This window comes from Rhinolophus hipposideros (assembly GCF_964194185.1).
Source record: "Rhinolophus hipposideros genome assembly, chromosome: 3".
NCBI classification, from domain to species: Eukaryota; Metazoa; Chordata; class Mammalia; order Chiroptera; family Rhinolophidae; genus Rhinolophus; species Rhinolophus hipposideros.
This window is the reverse complement of record NC_138049.1, coordinates 19,683,685-19,708,435: the sequence shown is the minus strand read 5'-3', so window position 1 is coordinate 19,708,435 and position 24,751 is coordinate 19,683,685. Positions and strand designations below refer to the sequence as shown.

The window sequence follows — 24,751 nt, the reverse complement described above, 5'->3', positions numbered from 1 at the left end:
GGGGAAAGAGGCAGAAGGCTGTGGTGTTCACTCTGTAAGGCAGAGAGAGGCGAACAGACTCACCACTGACCACGGGAGAGCAGACTGGGCAGAAGTCAGACAGACGGTCTAGCAGAGACATACTTACCTTTCTAAGTTGGAGGTACAGAGGAGTTTTAGATGTGACATGAAACAGAGGCCACATCAGACGTGAGAGCAATCCTAGAGAGGAAAAAAATCAAAACGTTAAAAAACAGCCATTGAGAAAAACCACATTGGTACCGTGTAAATAGACATTTATATACAGAATATGAGTTCAGGAAAGCCAGGATCAAAAGTTACTCTCCATCCACATGCCATAGTGGCATATTCCAACATTCCAAAGGCACACCTTTAAGTTCTTAAAGGATTTTCAGTTTTAGAGAGGGAGTACAGCGATGTGGTTAAGAGCAGCAGGGGCTATGGTGCCAGAATGCCTCGATTCTAATCCAGGAGCCACGTGGAGCCACTTAGAAACCTCATGCAATTTGTTTAATCTCTCTCTGCCTCAGCTTCCTCGCCTGTAAAATGGAGATAGTAAACGTACCCACAGCACAAGAGCCTTTTGAGAATTAAATGAGCTAATGTGAGGGACGTACTTAACCTGGTGCCTGATAAGCAAGGAGCACACGTGTATTTGCAATTATTGTCCAGAGACCCCAATTCAAGTGAAAATGCCTCACAGCCTCAGGCAGAAATCAGATGACGGACCTTTTTAAAAAAAGTGTCACTAAGAACATTATCTCTTGGGAAAAGGAAACAAGTGCCTGAGCAGGGCTGAGGGTGAAGTGGGAATGCGGGGAGGAGGATTCGAAGGAGCAAGGAAAGGCCACCAAAAGGCCCCAAAACAGACAAAGAAAAACAAACAAAAAAGCCTAAAAAGCAGGAACACCTTTGCTTAACTCCATTTTTCCCCCCCTCAAAAACAAGGCTACCACTAAAAGGAGAAGCCTAGAGGGCAGAACTTATTGACAGTAAGCACACCCAATAAAGGTAATGTTCAATGAGTCTATATTTCAGAATAGTCTTTCTTGCAATTGAGTCTAATCCGTAAGGAGGATGTCCCCCTTTCAGTGACTAGATAAGCCTCCCCTGGGGGTTGCTTTATGTGCTCAGTCTGGATGGACGGGAAGCCTTCAAAGGAGGGAAGTATCTGGTATCTTTCTACGGGGTAGTTTGTTTATGGAAAAAAAATGCACATAAATACAGAGACCTAATATACGTTGATCCCTAAATCTATTTATTTTGAGGGCTTGACTCTTAAATTCTTCGTGGCTATTACAGCACTCTTATCAGTCCTGAGAAAAAGTCTCTTTGATGGAAGACCATGTAGTTGAAATTATCTGATTCTGTAAACATAGCAAGAACACATTTTTTAACTGCAGTCACTTCCCTTGGCTTGTGTGTAATTCTTACTATCAATGCAGACAAAGATATGCCTCACCTCTAAGAGCTGAAACATCAAATGGAAAAGTGTGGTTTGATTTCTTTTCCTTCCACCCTCTGCCCCTCCCGACTTTGGTATGATGTCATATGAAATTACTTCCAGAAAACTGGAAGGACTGAGCAGCCAAGCTATAAAACCGAAGTGCTATGCTTATTGCTTTCTTATCTACAACTTAATACTGATGGGGGCGAGAGTCTATCAATGATCAAGGCCATAGTAATTTTCCTGTTTTGTGAGGAATCTGAAATCTCCGGAGAATCACAACCTGCTGAATCCCGTTTGTATGAGCCATGAAAACCCCCATTTCTCCACAAGACTGCTACCGCAACTCACAGATTTGTAAACCTGTATTTTAAATTTTATCCCTATCTTTAATCAAAACAGAAACCAAACAGATTTCTTTAAAACTAATCTTGTGGTAAAATAACATGGAGAGTAAAATATTAGCAAGTTCCTGTACTTGTGTGCTTACTTACCTTCCCCCCTCCACATTTTCTAAAATTTTCCATTATAATTTTAAGATGTTATTTTCCCAAAGAATGTTGACAACTATTTCCCAAAGTTCTGGTTTAAAAAGAAATAGGTTTTAACTTGAGAATAGCTCAGTAATTGGGTTTGGCCTGGGCTCCTGTGAAATCACAGTAGATGGTGCTTTAGAATCAGAATTGCCCTTATACTTTTCACTGAGAAGTGAAGGTGTTTGTTTGTTTCCTTTGATAAAGGGTTCAGCCCATACAGAGGTCTAAATCTGGTTAAAGAAATTGTCACAGGATGTTTTCTTTTGCGTTATTTAATATTACATTATAGAATTAAATCATGTGAAAGGGGAGCTTTATCCATTTCAATCACTAAATCTGGTTAAGTGAAAGTCTACAAAACTCTAAATTAAAAGCTTTTTCATCTTCGTACGGAAAATATCTAAAGACTGTGTTAAGATTTATTTTTAGGAAGGAATATTAGAGAGGAGACCTTGGCTTTGAAAAGGACAATGCCATGCACTTTTTATGCCTCCGGATCAGAGGCTGATGGACTGCCCTGCAAACTTGCCAAATCAAAAAAAAAAACACAAAAAGAAAACAAAAAACAACAACAAAAAAAACCTGTTTAATAATTCTCCATAAAGGAAAGATTGCATTTTTTGTGGTTTTTTTTTTAAAGCTATGGTACCAATCAGGTAACAATAGATCAATCAGGTTTTCCTAAAATGGGGTATTTGCAGTTGAAGCCTGGGTAAGTAATTACATTCACAGTAATGTACAGGGAGCTATCAATTCCCATTCATTCAGCACCCATTCACTGAGCCAAGAGCTTTTTTGGGCTTGGACATATAAAAATGAATACGACACAGCTGCTTTACTTCCAACTAAAAGAATACACCTAAACAAAGATCTTCGGGGCAATGTGTTAAGTGGTGTAATAGAGGTGTGCACAAAGGGCTGAAGGCCGAAGGAAGAAGCCATAAATTCTTTCTGGGAAATCAAACGAGGGAAGATGGTAAAGAAAGTATGGTGATGTTTCCTTATGATAAACTCAAGACTTTTTCCTTACTCTGTTCTCAAAAGTAAGGCAATAATTTTAGGATTTATGAACTGTTCTAATTGCAAATGCTATATTGGTCTGTTAGCCATTTTCATTTATGTTTGCCACAGACTTTCAGTTAAAATATACCAAGAAGGTAAGTTTATAAAAATAAATGTATTATCGTAATCATCCCTTGCAACACACACAATCCAGAACGACATTAATAACTAGCATTAGTGAAAGATACAAACTTCAAAGACGTTTTGAAACATAGGTGAATGAAAGACACAACTCTAGAGACTTAGTGTTATTATATTAATAATGCTAATTTTAAATATCACTTTTTTTCTTAAGGCAAAAATAAAAGAATCACCTGATTATATCATGGTTAATATTTGTCTTTCTCTACTTCTGTGTTTAAAAAAAGAAGGAGGGTGTTGAATCAACTTCTACTTAACATCATTTATTATGCATACCATATTCCTACTTATAACATAGTTGTGACAGAACCTCCATTGTTCATTACACACTAGCCCCAAACTTGAGTAATTCTAATGTAAGCATGAGAAACCACCGTCTCCTTTGGGGTGAATTTCCAAATTCCTCTGTGTTAAATTGAGGTCTAATTTTCCTTGTGCCTGGTTTTCACAAGAAGGTCCATTCCTCCCCATGTGCTCCTTTTCAGCTGTCAATAAACAGAGGCAGTGAATTCCCCAACGGCTTCACAAAGCTAGTTAGGCAGAGCCATTCATTCCTTCAGGAAAACAGGGCATTGATTTCAGCGAGTTCCCAGGGAGCAGCTGCAACAAAGAGATCAAAGGCCCACCTCTCTTTCCCTCCATTGCTTTCATTAGGCCAGGCCCAGACAAACAGCGACAGGTTTCCTTGAGACAAGGAGAGGGCCCGGAGACCACCTCATGGTTCAATTCAAATTCATCCGTTTCCTACATTCCAGTGACAGTCCAGAATGCTAACCATGACAAACCAGCACAATCGCCCGGCATAATATACTGCGCGCTAGTTCATCCAAGGTCAGAGGGAGAAAACAAGCACCGAGGGAAGTCCTCGCTTCTTGGGCCTGCTGAGCCTCAATGGCCCCCTGACATTCCATAAATAAACTTCGCTTGCTCACTCTCCCTTTCTTTTTCCATTCTGCAATCCCACAAGTGATGGTCTCACTTAATCTGCAATTTCTTTTTTGTCACCTACCCCAACTACGGGGACACTTTATTCTCAGTCTAACAGTTGTACTGATGAGAGGAGTGTGGCTATAGGTACAGTCCTTATTGGCTCCCACCCAGTGAACTCGGAGGTGTGATGAATTTAGAGCTGTGATTCCTAGGGCTACCCTCAGGGCTGATCTCCAGGGAAGGCCGACAGACCTAAAGAAAGACTCCCTTTGCGTAAATTCTGTTTGCAAAACAAAACCGTGACCAGAGATAGAACAGTTAGCTTTTTGATTTGAGCTACGTAATCACCCAAACTGGTAATCCAAGCTCCTAAATGACAGTCTGTGTGTGAATGAGCTGTGTGTGTGTTTGTGGGAGTGAGGAGGGACTAGGAAAGAAAATGGATTACCCTGATTGGTTATGTACACCGAACAGATGTAATTAAAAGATTTCCAAGGTCTCCACTGAATTCTGAACTGCTTCTTTGACACAACCTCCATGAAAACCTGTAACAAAATGTGTTCATTTTATCGTGCTCCACTCCATTTCTGTTTCTAATCCTGAGTCAACATGGGAATAGATGGGTTAAGTTTCAAAATTCCTAAACCAAAAAGAAAATAAACAATATTGGAATGAAAGGTATGGAGAACTCATTCCTTGACACAGAATATAACCTCCCCACGTGCCCATCTTTTGAGCTTCAGGACTGACCTGGGAGGTCCAGTCACCATTTGACAGCCAAAGACACCATTTTGTATAGCGTGCTGAACAGCCCTCAAGGAGAAGACTTACACCTACCCTCAGATTGGGACAGAAATGAATTTGAAAATACAGAACTCTAAGCTGCATAGAAAATGTAGCTTCTTAGTAGGTGCAGTGGGACAGTTGTAGGAGGAACCTTAAAGCTGATTCTGGTACTAGTCCATTTTGGGCCTTTCTGTCTTCCTACCCTTCCAAAATGGAGACAGAACAAGCAACCAGATGACATACAGTTTATTAATTTCTGGTTTTGAATGAGGAAAATATTCGAGAGGTAAAAAAACTGATTGGCCAAAGTCACAGAATAAGTAGCAGAGTAAACTTTAAGTATTTTGTCTAAATCTCATGCTGTTTCCATTGTACAGAGCTACCATGTATGCATATAATTATTCACTGAGGTTTTCTCACCACAGTTATATTAAATAAGTAATCAAAATCTATTTCTAAACTCAATGCATTGCAGCACTCATTCCAAGAGGTAGTGTATGGACTCTGGTGTCAGATCCATATTTAAAATTTAGTAGTTTTGTAAATCACGCAATTAACTATTATCAGAACCTCAGTTTCCTCATCTATAAAATAAGAATAATAATACCTTTTCTCATAGGGTTTCTGAAGGATAAAATTAGATAACTTGTATAAAGCCCACTTAAGGCTACTTCTAATTCTACAGTTCTCTGATGTAAAAAATACTGCTCATTCTTGTATTACATTATATACTATATAATACATCATTTTAAATGTGTGTGTAACTCTATAGCCTCTTAATATGCAAAATATTTTTTCCTTCAATACCATCCATCTCAGAAATTAATAGTTGGAAAGAAACCTTAAGAATATCTGGGGGAACACGTCTTGCTAAAGAAACTCAGCCTGTAGCTGGGGAAGTCTGATGGTTATTTCTTTCCTATAAAGAGCTAACAGTTATCCTTTTATAACCACCCCTAACGGTTTTTCCAATAACATGAAACAAACATGTTTTTTAACAAAAGCATTCAGATATTTGAAGACAATTTTAGCAATTCCTTACATTGAGCTATTAATTTGAGACTGTTCTTTTATAGGCACATAGTGCTATAAATTTCCCTCTAAGCACTGCTATAGTTGCATTCTAGTTATCTGGAAATAAGTTTTCATTTTCATTTAGTTCAAAATACTTTCTAATTTCCCTTTTCATTTCTTTTTTGTCACATGGGTTATTTGGTAAAATTCACCACTGCAACCATTTGGGCCTGGTGCTTTCTTTTTTAAAAGTTTTGCTGGTGTTGTTTTGTTTTACTATTAATTTGATTTCTTTCATTGATACAGGGCTGTTCAGATAATCTATTTCTCAAATGAGTTTTGGTATTTTGTATATATCTTTCTAGGAATTAGTCCATTTCATCAAAGTTATCAAATTTGTGGGCAGGAGTTGTTAGTAGTATTCCCTAATTATACCTGTAATATCCAGTAGTCATGGCCCTTCTTTTATTCCTGGTATCAGTATTTCACGTCTTCTCTCTTTGTTGGTTAGTCTGGCTAGAGGTTTATTATTTTACTGATCTTTTCAAAGAACCAGCTTTTTGTTTTGCTGATTTTCTCTACTGTTTTCCTATTTTCAATTTTGTTGACTTCTCTAATTTTTATTATTTACTTTCTTCTGCTTGCTTTAGGTTTAATTTCCTCTTCTATCTCTAGTTTCATAGGTGGATACATTAGGTTAATGATTTTAGATTTTCTTTCTTAATACATAAATTTAATGCTATAATTTTCCCTCTAAGCACTGTTTTAGCTGCATCCCACTCATTTTCATAAACTGTATTTTCATTTTGTTTACAATTTTAATTTTTTCATAAAACTTCTTTGACCCATGGGTTGTTTAATTTCCAAAGATGAGAAATTTCCAGCTTTCTTTTTGTTATTGATTTCCAGTTTAGTTCTGTTGTAGTCTGACAATATATTTTGTATGATTTCTATCCTTTTAAATTTAAGGTAATTTGCATGGCGTAGAATGTGCCCTGGGTTAGTTGAAAGTGTGCTGTTCAGTCATAAGCTATTTTCCCAGATACCTTTCTGTTCTAACTTAATTCCATTATAGTTAGGGAACATTCTTTATATGATTTAAATCCTTTTAAATTAATTGACTTGTATTCTTATCCAGAAAATTGTCTATTTTGATAAATGTTCTGGGTGCACTCGAAAAGAATGTGTATTCTGCTGTTGTTGGGTAAAATGTTCTATAAATGTCAATTAGGTCCAGTTGGTTGGTAGTGCTGTTCAAGTCTTTTGTTTCCTTAGTGATATTCTATTTACTTGATCTATCATCTATTGAGAGAAGGGTGTTGGAATCTCACTATAATAGTGAATTTGTCTATTTCTCCTTGTGTATACTGAAACTCTATTATTAGGTGCATGAACATTTAAGATTATGTCCTCTAGATGACTTTACTACTTTATCACTATATAAGAACCTTCTTTATTCCTGGCAATATTCTTTGCTCTAATTTTTACTTTCTAGTTTGTCTGATATTAATATAGCCATTCCAGTCTTTTTCCCCCCTAAATTGATGCTAAAATATATATTGTTTTCCATCTTTTAGCTTATCACCTATTTGTGTCTTTATATATGTGAAGGGCATTTTTTGTAGGCATCATATAGTTAATTCTTGTTTTTTCAAAAAATTCTGACATTTGTCTTTTAACTAGAGTATTTAGACCATTTATACTTAATGTGATATTGACACGGTTAGGTTGAAATGTAGCATCTTGCTATTTGTTTTGTATTTGTCCCATCTGTTCTCTGTTCCCCCTTTCCTTTTCTTTTTCTGCCTTCTTTTGGACTGTTTTCTGAGTTAAAATTTTACCTCTTTTGGCTTATAACTCTGTGGTTTGATGTTTGAGCAGTTGATTTAGTGTTTATAATCATATCCTTAATACAAAGTACCTTCAAGCACTATTATACCTCTTAACATATAGTATAAAAGCTTAATGATTTTATATTTCAATTTTTCCCCTCCTGACCTTGGTGCAATTATTGTTATACATTTCACATGTTATAAACCCCAACTCCATTGTTACTATTTTTGTCAAACAACCAATTATCTTCCTTAAAAGATTTTAATTTAAAACTTCTTCTACATTTACCTACATGGCAACCATTTCTGGTGCTCTTTATTTCCACCTGGTATTATCCTTCTTCCTAACATTTTCCGTAGTGTAGGTCTAATGGTGATGTATTCTTTCAACTTTTGTATGCTTGAAAAAGTCTTTATTTCACTATCTTTTTTGAAGTGTGTTGTTATTAGCTATAGATTTCTAGGTTGACAGTTTTTCTTTTATTACTTTAAAGATGTTGCTCCATTATCTTCTGGATTGTACTGCTTTTGATGAAAAGTCTAATGTCATTCTTTGTTTCTCCAAATTTATGATGTCTTTGTTCTCTGCTTTAAAATCTTCCATTTATTATTGGTTTTAAACTATTTGATTATGGTGTGCCTTGATGTGATTTTTCTTTTCCTTTATTTTTTTGTACTTGCAAGATATTCGCTGAGCTTCTGAGGTATGTGGGCCTATTGTTTTCATCAAATATAGCAAACTTTCAATCATTATTTCTTTAAATGTTTTTTCTGTTCCTTCCTTCCTTTGAGGACTCCAATTACACATATATTTGGGTGACAGAAGTTGTCCCACAGCTCACTGATGAGCTTTTCTGTTTACTCAGTTTGTGTATGTGTGTGTTTTATTTTCTATAATGTCTATTGGAGTGTTTTCAAGTTCAGGAAATCTTGCTTCCTGCCAACTACTCGTAGACTACTATTAATGCTATCCAGTGTTTTTTATCTCAGATGTTTGTGTTGTCTCTAGAAGATCAATTTGGATCTTTTTATAGCTTTATGTCTGTTCTTAACAAACATTATGCTATCTTCTACGTGGAACACAGTGATAATAATTGTTTTAATATCTTTGTTTAGTAAATGTTTATTAAAATCTTATTAATTCATTTAAATGAAATCTATTAAATTTCTTCATTAATATCTTTATTAAATCTATGTCATTTCTGAGTCTAGTTCTATTGATTGATTTTTCTCTTCACTATTGAATCTTCCTGCTTCTTTGCATATCTGGTAAATTTTGATTGAATACTAAGGCACTGTGTACTTTACCTTGTTAGGAGCTGGATAGTTTGTATTTCTTTAAATATTCCTGAGCTTTGTTCTGGGAGTTAAGCTACTAGAAACAATTTGATTCTTTAAACCTGCAAACTATACCCCACAGGTTAAATCTGGCCCACAGCCTATTTCTATAAATAAAAGTTTATTTGAATACAGCCATTCCATTCATTTACATATTGTCTATGGCTGCTTTAACATTACAACGACAGAGCTTAGGAGTTACAAGACAGATCATATGGCCTGCAAATCCTAAAATATTTTCCATTTGGCCCTTTACAAAAAAGTTGTATGATCCCTCTTTAATGGCTTACTTTAAAGATGTTTTTAGGAAGGATCAAAGTAACCTTTATTCTAGGACTAATTTTGCCTCACCACTGAGGCAAAACCCTTCTGATACTCCATCTAGTGTCACTTGTATTAGAAGGTTTTTCTACTTTGAATGGTGGGGTTAACACACTTCCCAGCCATATGAGCTATCTTTCCCTTTCCAGTGGGTCTTTTCCCAGTCTTGGGTAGTTCTCTCACCATCATGCACTAATCAGCACTTGCTGAGGACTCCAGGGGAACTCTCTGAAGATCTCCAGTGTTCTCTGTGCAACTCTCTTTTCTCTAGTATCCTGTCTGGCAAATTCTAGCTGCCTCAGCCTCCCTGAACTACTAATTCTGTTACCTCGATTCAAGGTGACCACTGGGCTGTGTGTGTTTGGTTCTCCTTCTTGCACAAGGGCACATCGTTTGTTTCCCTTCTCTCGGGGTTCACCTCTTAGGCTGCTTGTTGCCCAGTCTGAACACCTTTGTTTCATATATTTTATGGAGAGCTTTCTCTCTCTCTCTCTCTCTCTCTCTCTCTCCTTTGTGGGTTTTTTTTTTTTTTTTTGGCTGTTCAAGGCAGGAGAATAAGTCCAGTTCTTGTTACTACATCATGGCTGGAAGTCATGGTGGAAGTCTCCTCAGTATCAAATTTCATGTCCTTATATTTGCTTTATACTTAGAAGTAAGTACTGACACATCTACATTATCTCAATTCATTTTGTCCACTTTGCTAAGATGTAGAGATTACCTAAAAGCTCAAAAAATGCAAAAAGTCACTTGCTGGGTCACATTACAGAGCAGGGCATGTCTCCTAGTCGTGTTCTCTTCCGTACATATACATATATATTTAATTTTACTATATATGATATACATAATAAAGGATTGTCTTCTCTATAAAGTACATTGTAAAATTATTTATTACTAGTATCTCAAGCTTGTAATACTAAGCAATATAGAAGTAGTTAAAAGGTTAATAGTTACTGAATGTTGCTAATGGCCAGGACTATCACCTCAATTAATTCTTATAAATCTCACAGCTATTATTATTTCAATTTCATAAATGACAAACTGTGGCTAAGAAAGGTTCATTAACTTGCTCATAGTCATGTAATTACTGGCATTACAGCCAGAATTCAAGCTAGGTTGTGCTTGGTTCTAAAACTTGTGCTCTCCACCATGCTGTCTGCTCCCTAATTTATAGCTCTTAGAGAGTTTCTGGAACTAAATTCTGAAAGAACATTCTAAGTCCTCTATAACAAAATGTTACTAGGAACCATTTACTAAAAGTATCAAGATCTATTCATTTTTTTACCAAGAACTTGTAATCAAACAAGCAATGAAAAAGAAAATGAAGCATATTCTTGGAAGAAATTTCAAACCTAGTTTTTCTCCCAGCATACTTAGAAATATATAGGTGGTTGAGATTTCAGTTGCTTTTTAATAATGCAAACTAATTATGTAATCTAATTAAAGTTCTCAAATCAAGCATTCAAATGTCCTTACTGAGTTATCTGGGAAAGCCTACAACTGACAAAATTCAGCTGAGCTTGAGCTCTAGCACTTGATTTTTCTTAAATGTGTTAATGTTGAAAAACTTACATTCTGCTTCCTTAAGATCTTACTATCTATTTTCTGGTAACAATGTTATGGATATTTACTGTAGAAAAATTTGAAAATATGCATTTCTTCTTTGAATTATTCTTGGTATGTTAGTTTATAGCCATAAGAAATGACTCTATTATCTTAAGCTTCCAATTATTGCCACTGAATGTGTATTTATCATTTATTTGAGTACTTCATGGAATTGCATTAATTCTAAGAGTTCTATAATTAATTTTCAGGATTGTGTCATTCACATTACCTATAAAATTTTAGTACTAACACCTTTTTTTTAATAACTATACTTGTTACTTTTCTGTCTCATTGCACTGGCTAGAACTTGTATAACCATGTTTGCAGACATCATGTCACTACTCCTGATATTGGTGTAAATGTTTGTGGGTTTTGCTGTTAATAAGAAATGTATTAATGTTGAAAACAAATATTTGGTACCACTATAATAAAGTAATATTCCTAAAATATTACCAGAAATGGGTGCTCAATGTTATTAAATGCTCCATGGGACTCTGAGTTCAAACTTTAAAAAAATTATTGATATCATGTAGTTTATATATAAGATTCCCAAATACTGAATAATCTTTGTACTCTTGGGGGTAAGTCCTATTGGTCACAGTAAACAGTTCTTTTTAAAATCTTATTTGCAGATTTTTATATTTACTCTCATAACTAACAGTAAATATTTAAAATTGTTTGAGGTGGGCCAGCCAGGTGACTCTGGCGATTAGAGGTCCATGCTCCTAACTCCGAAGGCTGCCAGTTCGATTCCCACATGGGCCAGTGGGCTCTCAACCACAAAGTTGTCAGTTCAATTCCTCAAGTCCCGCAAGGGATGGTGGGCAGCGCCCCCTGCAACTAAGCTTGAACACGGCACCTTGAGCTGAGCGTCCGCTGAGCTCCCGGATGGCTCAGTTGGTTGGAATGCGTCCTCTCAACCACAAGGTTGATGGTTCGACTTCCACAAAGGATGGTGGGCAGCGCCCCCTGCAACTAGCAATGGCAACTGGACCTGGAGCTGAGCTGCGCCCTCCACAGCTAAGACTGAAAGGACAGCAACTTGAAGCTGAACAGCACCCTCCACAACTAAGATTGAAAGGACAACAACTTGACTTGGAAAAAAGTCCTGGAAGTACACACTGTTCCCCAGTAAAGTCCTGTTCCCCTTCCCCAATTAATTCTTAAAAAAAAAAAATGTTTGAGCTGGCTATTAGGTTTTAATGAGGGTTGTATAAGCCTCTTAACTATATCTACTTTATCTTTCTGAGCTATGAAAATTATATAGCATGGAAGTAATTATTGCATAACTATTAGGAAGACTGTATCAGTCAAACAGAAAAGCAAACTGGATTAAACTAACCTTCCTTATTGTCTTACACACCAAAAGTTTATCTATGTAGAACTTTATATAGCATTCTGTTAAAATTTTCTGATTGTCCTCTGTATCTGCTCTAATATTCTCTTTGCATTAATTATTGCCACAACGCATTAATAACTTGGTAAGTTAACTATTCTGAGATTAGAATTCTAATAGTGATATTCTTTATATTATTATAGTGTATGCCTGTATAATGCAGTATTTCCTAATGTCATTATAGTGTATGGCTGTATTTATCTTTTGTCTAATGGTCTGTTAACAGCTAGGAGGATCCACAAGAAGATATAAATTATTTCCCCACTGCCACCTCCAGTCAGAAAAATCAGTCCCGGGGGAAAAGTCCAGTTGGCCTGGCTTGGACCACATGCCCATCCAGGAAAAGGATACCAGAAGGCAGAAGGACAGGACACAAAGATTGCCTCAGCTTGAGTCACTTACCCATCTCTGTGGCCAGGATGCAGCAAGAAGAGAAGGACATATTAGGTAAAGTCAGTAAGTATCCCTTTCCCCATCCCACATTTCCATATTTGTGAACAAAACACACAAAAATTTGTACCCTCATGGAACTCATCTTCCAACGAAGGGGAGACAAACAAGGAAAACATATTATCAGATGGTGACTAAAAAAATAATAAAGAGACAGGGAATGCTGGGAGGATAAGGCAGGGATAAACAGCAGCAATTTGAAATAGGCTACTCAGGAAAGGCGGTTGAGGAGATGACAATTTAGTGAAGATCTGAAGGAGGTAAAGAGGCAAGTCACGTGGCTATCTGTGGAGATAGTAACTGCAAAACACCAGTGTAGGAACAGGAGTATTGGTATGGCTAAAGCAGTGAGTGGGGGGCAGCAATAAAAGGCTAGGTCAGTGGTCACGGGGGCCCATACCATGTAGAAGCTGTAAGCCTCTGTAAAGCAAGGCACTGCAGTTACTGGAGCAGAGCAACATGATCACACTACTGCGAAAGTTTGAATTTCACTGAACTAAAAAAACAAACAAACACTACCCATTATTAAAATAGGAGTTCTAAATTTTTTCCAATACAGTACAAAGAAAAAGTTATGGAACAGAAATATAGCTACTCCAAATGCTCAAATGGGAATAAAGCTAAATTCTCCCAATCTGGAATCCATCTCTCATTTCATCTAATTGCCAGATTTTCACAGGTAAATGAAACAGAACTCGTTTCACCTCACTAGTCAAACCGCTCACACCAATGGCTTTCTCCCCGGGTAATGTGTCCCTTTTACCATCTGTCACAAAGATGTCTGAGTGAAGACTCTGATGTCCACCAGGATGTGTGTATATACAACATCAGCTCCCCAGTTAGCACTTTGCTCCCACTAATCATAAACCTGATGGGAAGTCACTCCAAAGAAACAGATGGCCCTAGCCAAAGACGTGTAATTCAAAGTTCCTCAAAATAACTACTTATCACCTAATGGTATCAGAAAACGTAAAACAGACTTATAAATCTTATAAGCACCAAATAATAAAAAAGTTTTGCTTCAATTTTTGCTCCAGGTTCTCTGGAAAAGTACTCTCATACAATCAGAAAATGCAAAATGTCGAGGGAAAAGATAAAAAAATTAAAACATCAACTTACAAAAGCCAATGATGACTGTTATCAATCAGGCAGGAACAACCTAAAAATAAAATAAAATACAAAATAAAAATTATTTATTAGAGTTATATAATAGTTTCATATGCATTTTTAAATTGAATTTCATTAAAATAACTGCAGATCACATGTGGTTTACTCAGTTTCCCCAATGGGAACATTTCACAAAACCAAAGTAAAATTAGCACAACCATTATATTTATAGTAATACAACCCACTGGTCTTTTGAGATTTCCCCCGTCTCATTATATTTGTTTGTGTGTATGTATGTTTAGTTCAATCGAACTTTATCACCTGTAGGCTCACATACCTAATATCACAGTCAAGATAGTGAACTTCATGTTGCCCTTTTATAAACACACCCACCTCCTTCCCGACAACCGCCTTCTGTCCCTATACCTTGCACATCTATTTTTAACATTAAAATAACATCCATTTGTGAACAATAAGTATAGTCCATAAGAGACGACTCCCTAGTTATATGTCAAATCATGAATAAAGAGTTCTATTTTTGTACATTAAAGAGTTTAGTTTAAGGAACAAATTCTCTGTAGTTTTTTTTCTCATTGTTACCATCACGTATACTATTTACTTCAAAAATCAAAAGGTGAAAAATAAGCTGAAAGTATTGTCTAAACTCACAGATTCCGTATTTTCAATATATATTTTAAAAGTATTTTTTAAGAGCAGTTTTAGATTCACAGCAGAATTGAGGGGAAGATGTTTTAATTTCAAATCCCACTTGCTCACTGCTGCTATATAGGAAAGCAATTGACTTTTGCACATTAACCTTGTATACTGCAAACTTGTTATAATTGCTTATTAGTTCCATGTGTTTTTTGGTCAACTCTTTCAGATTTTCTAAATAGATGATCATGTCATCTGTGAAGAAAGACAGTTTTATATCTACTTTGTTAATATGTATACTTTTTTTTCCCTTTCTTGTCTTACTGTATAAGCTAGGACTTCAAGTATGATGTTGAAAAGCAGGGACGAGAGGGGATATCCTTGCTTTGTTTCTGATCTGGGGAGATCTTTTACTTTCTAACTATTAAGTATGATGTTAGTTGTAGGGGTTTTTTTTGTAAATATTTTTTTTATCAAGTTGTGGAAGTTCCCTTCTATTCCTAAAAACCTGAGCCTTTTTTTTAGAAAACCATAAATGGATGTTGGACTTTGTCAAATGCTCTTTTTTGCATTTATTAACATGATTATGCAATTTTTCTTCTTTAGCATGCTGTGATAGATTACATTAATTGATTTTTCAAATATTGAACCAGCCTTGCATTCTTGGCCTAAATCCCATTAGATAGTAGTGTCTAATTCCTTCTATACATTGTTGGATGTGATTGCTAACATCTTGTGAGGACTTTTGAATCTAAGTTCACGAGAGATAGTGATCTATAGTTTTCTTTCCTTGTAATGTCGCCTGGTTTTGATATTAGGGTAATGTTGGCCTCATAGAATGAATTAGGAAATATTCCCTCTACTTTTATCCTCTGAAAGTGAATGTAGAGAATTAGCATGATTTCTTCCTTAAATGTTTGGCAGAATTCACCATTAAACTCACTGGGCCTGGTGCTGTTTCTGTTTTGGAAGGTAATTAGGTATTTATTTGATTTGATAGATAATGGCTTATTCAGATTGCCTATTCTTGTGTGTTTTGGCAGATTGTATCTTTTAGGGAGTTGGTCCATTTCATCTAGGTTATCAAATTTGTGGGCACTGACTTGTTCATAGCATTCTTTATTATCCTCTTAATGTCCAAGGCATCTGAAGTGATGTCCCCTCTTTCATTTCTTAGTAATTTGTATCTCCCCTCTTCTTTTCTTAGCCTCACTATAAGCTTATCAATTTTATCAATCTTTTCAAAGAATCAGCTTTTGGTTTCACTGCTTTCCTCTACTGATTTCTTGTTTTTGATCATTGATTTCTGCTCCAATTCTTATTACTTTTTTCTTCTGCTTACTCTAGATTTAGTTTGCTCTTCTTTTTCTAGATTCCTAAGGTGGAAACTTAGATTATTGATTTTAGATCTTCCTTCTTTTCTAACACATGCATTCAATGCTATACATATTCCTTTAAGCACTGCTTTCTCTGCATCTGACACATTTTGATAAGCTATGTTTTCATTTTCTTTTAATTCAAAATATCTTCAAGTTTCTCATTTGATTTCTTCTTTGACCTATGTGTTACTTGTAAGTGTATTGTTTAATGTCCATTTATTTTGAGGTTTTCCAGTTGTCTTTCTATTATTGATTTCTAGTTTAATTCCATTGTGGTCTGAGAGCAGACTCTGTATGATTTATATTCTTTTAAATTTGTTAAAGTGTGTTTTATGGCCCAGAATGTGGCCTATATTGGTTAATGCTCCATGTGGGCTTCAGAAGAATGTATATTCTGCTGTTGTTGGATAAAATAGTCTATAGATGTCAATTATATCTAGTTGATTGATGGGTGTTATGTTCAGCCATGTCCTTACTGCTTTTCAGTCTGCTGGATCTGTCCATTTCTGATAGTGGGTTAATGTCAGTATCTTTCTGACAAGAAATTTCTGAGTGTTTATTATGGTATAATCTATGTAACATGTATATATTATACATATGTGTGTGTATACACACACACACACACACACACACACACACACACAGAAAATCTCATTTAATCCTCATCACAACCCTATGAGATACACACCATTATTATTCCTTTTCGGTCATGAGCAAACTCAGATACCAAGAGGTTTAGTAAATTGCCTGAAGTCACACAACTAGCAAATGGCTGATCATGACATCTGGGTCCAGGTTCTTAGCATCTGGGCTATACTGTCCCTCAAAGAAATCTCTGATGAAATCAAGTCATTTTGCGTTCCACTGGTTTCTACAACAAACAATGAAAGTTTTCCAAGTAAGACTTGGTAAGTAATGGTGATCGCTCTGAAGCACTAATTCCCCTCTTACTCACTCTACTGCTAACCACAGTCACCGTAGTGTATGCTGTATAAGCAGGAAACTTACATGGCTCTTCAGTGGTTCTTCATTCTAAAACATTCTGCCAAATTGAATTTTTCACGTTTGTTTTGTTTGCATGTTACCGCAGCCCAAACATCTACATTCATGTTCACTGTTTTTCTTGTATCATTAAATTCTCAGAGAACAGACACGCACACATTTCTAGGAGATGCCTTTGCTAAGCACAATCACAGCCAACACAATGGCAGACTGGATCTATTTTAGATGTTCTGGTTTCCAGGAACCCGGATCCTGAGATGGGGCGGGAATCAAGACCTTCACTGAAAAGCAGGACCCAATACCGGGGTATATTTTGGTACTTTGCTTTAAATTTCACTTACCTGCCGGGAAAATAATATAGCTTATTAACCTACATTGAAGGGTTTTCAAATTCTAGAGGTTAAGAGTTCAACACATGAATTTTAGGGGTACATAAACATTCAGTCCATTGCAATGACCTTATATAGAGATGAAGATAATACAGTCGTTTCTGAAAGACCTCACTCTCTAAAAAATCTGACACCCAAAATAACAAGAACTAGGGGGGAAAGTCAGAGTAGACGACTCAAAAACCATACAATTTTGTAATCAGAGAACTAACCAAATAATAATGAGTACTTTGGAGATAAAACTTGGACAGCCCAGGGAGGCAGCTCAGTGTGACTGGAGAGTGTCTCAGGGGACATTTAAAATGCACAGAAACAATAGAGTGAAAAGGCTACTGTAGTAGAAATAGAGAGGGAGGGTTCAGAGATGGGGCCTCAGGCAGGGAGTGACTTCACTCTAACCCTGCAACTGGGACTCATTTGGGTTCTAGAGCCTGCCTAACAACCCCAGGACATTTCCCCACTCTTGTTATTTCTCACTTTCTCTATCTACCAATTGGCTTCCTCATTCCCAACATCCATTCATACATCCCTCTGCTAAGATCCTCACTTCATGCTTCACTGAGAAAACAAAAGCTATTGGATAGAGAATCTCATCTTTCCAACACTAACCTACTTCCCTTCCTAGCACTGAAGGTCAACCATACCTCTCCATTCAGTTTCCTCTACATTATCTTCCTCTCTCTTTCTATTACAGATACTTCTCTTCAATATACGATGCTCTGATATTTCCCAAACTTTAATAAACAAAATCTTCAATGACTTCACTTCACTTCAGCTACTATCTTCCCAGAGTAACTTCCTCAGACTAACTTCTGAAAAGAATTAAGAACTCAGATAATCCCCATTTCCTCGCCTCCTATTCACTTTCCAACGCATTCCCCTCGCTCTTATCTCCACCACTCTATCAAAGGGTCCTTATCAAGGTCATCAAAGCAGTTCTTATTATCCTCACTTAAAAAATAAGTATACTGAAACTCACAGAGATTACTACGTTGAGATAACAAAGACAGATCTTCCCTTGGAGATAAGCAGGAGCCCAGGGCTGCCCCAAAGCGCTTTTCAGGATATTAGTCTAAACACTTCACCTTCCAGGGATCCTACCTCCCTCCTCGCTTGTAATATCTCATTGTTTTTCATCATCTTTTTAAGTGAGAAAAGGGACTTTGCTTGACCTATTAATATTTTCTGCATAGCACTTGATATATACTATTTTATTTAATTGTCACAACCACCTGAGAATAGGAGGCTTTATCCCCTTTTTACACATGAGAAAATTTTGGCAGAGAAAGAATAAAACCTTTGCCTGTATCAGAGAGTTAAGAACTAGTAGAGCCAGCATTTGTACAGGAAGCCTGGATTCTGTACCCAGGCTACCTGCCCTTCATCGGGGTTAGATCGCATGGTTTCTTAGTTGCTCCTATCACGTGGTAGCAAGGTAAGAGCATTACTCAGAGGGATGTGACATAGTCCCAATTCCTCCGCAAGGGCAGAAAACCTAGGATTTATGAAAACTGGCTATGAGCAAACATGTAAGAAACTGATTTATATATCATAATGGGACTTTATGAGAATTACAATTGTTAAGACATGATACTCACCTTTGGTGATCAGGACATTTTCTCTCCCTAGCTCTGTCTACGTAGGAAGCTAAGTTAGAAGCAGCAGGTATGGTAAAGACTTGTGTGCTCACCCATCTCCTGTTCTCATTTCATGGGCACACAGAGGTTATACTTGCTTAGCACTGCCATTAAACCCAGATTCTCCTCCTACACTATGTTCCTGGAACCATGGAATTCCTTGTCCAAAGAGCTTCAAGCCTACTACCAGGGACTACACAATCCTCTTTCCCAGATCTGCGTTTTTGAGAGTAGACTGTACCACTGTGTATGCAACCCCAGGCCCAGGAGATAGCCAGGGATGGCTGTTTGCAGGGGTACGAACACAGCTCAAATGTGTGCCCTTCATGGTGCAGAACTGGGCCTGGAACATGAGGCGAAGAGAAGATAGGCCAGCTCTCCCTACACTGTCCTATTGCAGAGATGCGGAAAATCTCAAGAATTCCACATTCAAACCTGGTGTTCCAGGTCATATGAAATAAATTTGTCAAGGGAACGATAGCATATATTTTTACAGTTAGTTTGTTAGCTTAATTTGTAACTTAACTATTCAGATGTATGGTACAAGTCCTTCTTTTTATATTCCTGCTTGAACTTCTCTACCCTCTTGTAGTTAGGCAGGACCACATGAATAGTTATAGGCTGCTAATAAATGGTTAACTCCTGGTGCAAGACCACTGAATATTGTCTTTCCCTACCACGGCACCAAGAAGATCACGTGTAGGCGAGCAGCGGTAAGATGGTGGTGCATGCACAGGCTGGAGTCTGACCATGTGGAGCGGAGGGAGTCTCCCACAAATCCACAATAGATGTTCAGTGTGAGCAAAAAACGAAACGTCCTGCAGTGAAGCCACTGAGGTTTGGGGATGGCTTGTTAGCACAGCATAACTTTAGCCCACAATGACTACATAGAATTGGTCCCAGAAGTAGGATGCTTCTTTAGCAAAAACCTAAAACATGTGACCTTGGTTCAGCGGTCCGGGAGCAGTGAGGGCACTGATCTTAAGGGCTGGAAAGATAATGATGTATTTTATACACTGGCAAAATACTTGGTGATGCATTTGCTCCGGTGCCTCGGGAGGCAGATCCCCTGCCTAATGAACTTGCAGAAGAGATAAAGAAAACAAAACATTTGTGATGTACATTGGTTATTACTGGCTGCACTGGACAACGTATTCAAGAGAGAGATAAGCTCTGAAAAGAATTATCCAGTTTTCAAGAAGAAATGAAGGGGAATAGAGAGATTCCAGACATTTCAGATTTGTAACGTTACAAGAGCTAACTGCTTCTCAACACCCATAGACTCTGGTGAAGGTCATAAGACCAGAAACCTTTTATTAAAAAATTAAATTGCCTCAGGGAAAGAACATATAATGTATCCATTAAATCATTGTATTTGAATAAAATGACTGAGGAAAAGATAAGATTAGAGGTAAAGCTCCCAACAGAAGCCAGCCAGTCCCAAAATAACTTTCTTTATGTCCAGAAAGAGACCTATAGGAGTGAGCGAGCAAATCAATGTAGCAGATCTGAGAACCAGGTTTTGAAACAAAAGAAAAAAACAGGGGTGTGTTTACTATTATTAGCACATAGAACTGACTGGAAACAAACAGATAAGAAACCTGGATTTTGTACAGAATTGTGCTGCTAAAGAGAAGCAGCCTATCAGCTGAACTCTTAAAATGACCCTTTGGCTCCCAACCTTGTATATGGAAGAAGCGGGTAGACAGAGTTGCCTAGTTCCCAAGTACGACAAATTCTCTATTCTCCACTCATAGTAGCTAAGGAAGATAAAGGGAAGACCACCACCCTCCCTGCCCCCAGAAGGCAAAACCAGGCCTATGGAAGCAATGAACAACAACAAGGTAGAATCAGGCCCTAATCAAGAAGTATTTTGCTCCCCCAGGGTGTTCCAGTATCTGTTGTGAGGGATTTCAGAATGGCTACAGACCAGTGACTCCGACGTGTCTTCCTTCCATGTTTCCCTTTTCTAGACAGGACGGTTTATGGCATTTCACTAGTCTGCCATTATATACTAGGTATGTGTGGTGACAAGTGCGGTGTGCGTGTGTGTGCAAATGACTTGCATTTTTATTTCACAGGTCTCCTAAGGAAGAAAAAGTCTTCTTTAGATTTAATGTAGAAATTATGCACTAACCCAGAAATTCTAGACACTGAGTAGATGCAGTAACTGGATAGAAAGTCAGCTTGTACCCCTTGGGGAGGGCGTTAATATAGTCTGCATTGGGGAAGAAAAGTGAACTGAATATTTAGTGAGCATAAGGGCTGACGTGGTTAAAATTTCCAGTGCTCAGTGATATCCAGTCTCGATGCACATGAGATAAGGACATTTTCTCACTCCATTACAGTTAGTGGGAGCTATGTGATTTGTTTTAGCTAATGGGCTGTGAGCAGAAACAACAAGTATCCCAAACCAAAGTATTTAATTAACAGCATGAACCCTCTAATACTCCCTTCCTGTATGATAGAAAGCACTGTGTCACTGCCATGTGTTTCAGATCAGACAGCTGTAAGGTATGAGGTCGCTGAGTGACTGTATAAAACAGAGACACTCCCCCCCCATATATACCACCACCCCCACCCCCACCGCCACCACCACCAATCCACTCTGGACTAGCAGCATGGGCAAACAGTAACCTAATCATTTCTGTTGTGTTAAACCACACTGAACTTTGGGAGCTGTTTGTTCTACAGCATAACCTAGCCTCTCCTGATACACAGCTTTCTTAGTGGAGTAGAATTCAAACAAGGTAAGTTAGTTACATGATCTTAATGGACAGTGGTATCAATTGTTGAGAGTCAGAAGAACCAACTTTACCATACTCTACACCACAGTAACGTAGATATTGGGGGACCCAACAGTCTTTTCTGTTCATGAGATCTCGTTTTCCCTTAGGCATATTAACAATGCCATCAAATCTCTTGTTGACAAAACTTATCCACTTTATACAGTCTTTAATTATGCAAATAGTATTTATAAGCTTTGGCTGTCAAATTCTGTTCTTCCTTTCTGATCTAAAATGAGGCTATGCTTTTTAAAAACAATTTATACTTACATCAGATTTCTTCTATTATAAGTTGATTTTTTGCTAGTTCTAGAGCACCTCACTACTGCTCATATACTGTCTGTATTTGTGTTTTTACTGCAGCCACCCGCTTTTAACAGATTTACGATCTCATTTTCTTTTGGAAACATTTTCCATTCACTTCATTTCCCCATTACAAATGGGGACCAGAAGTGACAGTTCAGAGGAACTGTTACATATCAGTCTCTGCTCTAAAAAGGGAGATCAGATGCTGCCTTTATTACAATTAGCTCTGCATTAGCTGTTCCTAAGTCCCCCACATGTAGTCTCGGATCCTATTGACCAGTGAAGTTTGATGTTTCTCATTTTAAAACAACGTATATAGGTTATTCAGGACAAAAGAGCTGGGCAAGAGACAGAAAAGACTACCCCACTACCTCCACCTGTCAAAACAATTACAGAAATAGGGACGCTGACTTCTAAACAGCTGAAAGCTTTTAAGAGAAGATCTATGAAATCAACATGGTCTTCAATACATACAACCTCTGATCAATCCTCTTCTCCAAAATATCCCAACCTCGTGGACCAACCAAGTCTCTTCCTCTTCTTTCCTCCTATTTTAATCCAAGCCAGCATAAGAGGGGTCAAGGAAATTCACTGACTTTAGATAACTACAAAACATTATGAGTTATCAGCCTACTAGAAAAGAATTAAACGTTCCTTCGTGTTTTGTACACACACAAACAGACACCACCTACGCTAATTAATTACTAAAAATCTGAGTAACGTGTTTATGCTTTAAATTAGAGTATTTTCTATTATCTCCTCCAATACTGTAGGGGAAAACCTGGGATTAACAAAAACAGGTAAATCACTACCAAAACCAAAACCGTAAAGTGTAGCAGAAAAATTTATAATTTACAATATCCAAAGATATGTCTGAGCCTATATTATATTAATAATCCCAGAAAAGTGTCAGAAAAATCAACAATTTTCCTATATACTTGTAGATTTCAAAACCACCGTGAATGACTTTCTAAATCATGTCCTCTGAGAATATGAACATCTTTCCTCAGCTGTTTAAAAGCATTTTGTAGAATGCAGTTTTAAACATCTCTTTGAATGCGACAAGGTATTACCCTTAAAACATGACACTGACTTTACGCTTCACAGAAGTGCAGATAAAATTAATGTAATAGCTCTATTTCACACAAGCTTTCAAAATCTCCAGCAGCAGCTAAACTAAACTAGTTGCATTGTAAATGCTACTAAGAGTATTCTTAAAAACAACAACAACAACAAAAATATGGCAGAGAGTGAGAGTAGCATGAACACTAAAGCAGCTATGTGCAGCCCCAATATTTTACTGCTACATGCATTTCTACAAAACCCACTGTTAGGGACTCAAGTGTGTCTCTCAAAATTCATATGTTGAAGCCCCCAATGTGACTATTTGAAGATAGGGCCTTTAGGGAGGTAATTATGCTTCAGTGAGGTTTAGGATGGAGACCTAATCTAACAGGACTGCTGTCTTATAAAGAGATGAAGACACTACAGAGACAACTCTCTCCATACATGTACGTATGCACAAAAGAAATACCACGTGAAGACACAGCAAGAAGGCAGCTGTCTGCAAGCCATGAAGACAGGCCTTATCAAAAACCAAACTTGCTGGCACCTTGATCTTGGACTTCTAGCCTCCAGAATTGTAAGAAAATAAATTTCTGTTACTTAGCCACCCAATCTGTAGAATTCTGTTACAGCAGCCCAAGCAAACTCATACAGATTTGGTACTGTGAAGTGGGGTGCTGCTGTAAGAAATGCTGAAAGTGTGGAAGTGGCTTAGAACTGAAAGAGTGTTGAGATACATGCTAGAAAAGTCTAGACTGCCCTGAAGAGACTGGTAGTGATTGTGAGAACTCAGGTGGAAATGACGAACATGCTAGTGGAAAGTGGAGGAAAGATGATCCTTGTTATAAGCTAGCAAAGAATTTGGCTGAATTGTGCTCCTCTAGTGTTTATTGGAAGGAAGAACTCACAAGAGAGGACATTGGATATTTAGTTGAAGAGATTTCTAATCAAAGTGTTGAAGGTGTGACCTGGCTTCTCCTTATTACTTATAGTAAAATGTGAGAGGAGAGAGATAAGTTGAAGAAATACTTAAGCAAAAAGAAATCAGAACTTGAGAAAGCATATCCTAGAGAGAACACCAAGGGTGTGGCTGGATAATCACTCCATAATGAGATTACGCTTAGAGTTAATCAGCCAAGTCAGCAGAAGCCAGGAATAGAGATGGGATTATACCAGCAAAGACAATGCCAGTTTGGACCAAAGGGAGCACAGACAGAATGAAATAAAAGAAGGCTTTTAGACTTCTGAGACTGAATAGGACTACACCATAGAGCTATTTGGCTGCAAACATGCTTTATTCTTCAAGAAAAGGAAAGAATGACCCCAAAGACAATTCAGAGATCATCAGTATTCCACTCCCACTAAGGTCCCAAAGGTTAAGGCTGTTTTCTCCTTGGTTTCAAAGGGTGGGGCCTCCATCCTAGATTTCAGTGGGCCAGGCTGCCCACCCTCCATGCCTCAGGGGCAGAGCCACCAAAAAAAGTGAGAAGGATGGAGCCACTGGTTAGCACCATGGGGTCAGAGAGCAGATATTCAAACACGACCTGTTTCAAGGCCTAGTAATACTAAAC

The 24,751-nt window shown here is 37.5% G+C and overlaps 1 protein-coding gene across 5 annotated transcripts in view; it reads right to left on the bottom strand.

The window, feature by feature from the left end:
• The window catches only part of PLAGL1 (PLAG1 like zinc finger 1), a 106,199-nt gene that overhangs the window by 29,977 nt on the left and 51,471 nt on the right, over positions 1-24,751 (bottom strand). For 4 of the 5 annotated variants that reach the window (XM_081044958.1, XM_081044957.1, XM_081044963.1 and 1 more), the window contains exons 3-4: positions 13,975-14,014; positions 128-201 (exon numbers count right to left, since the gene is read on the bottom strand). The gene's annotated coding sequence lies outside the window, so the exon portion shown is untranslated. Of the gene's footprint in view, positions 1-127; positions 202-4,564; positions 4,662-13,974; positions 14,015-24,751 lie in introns of those variants that run through there. The other variant, XM_081044960.1, reaches the window with a different exon arrangement.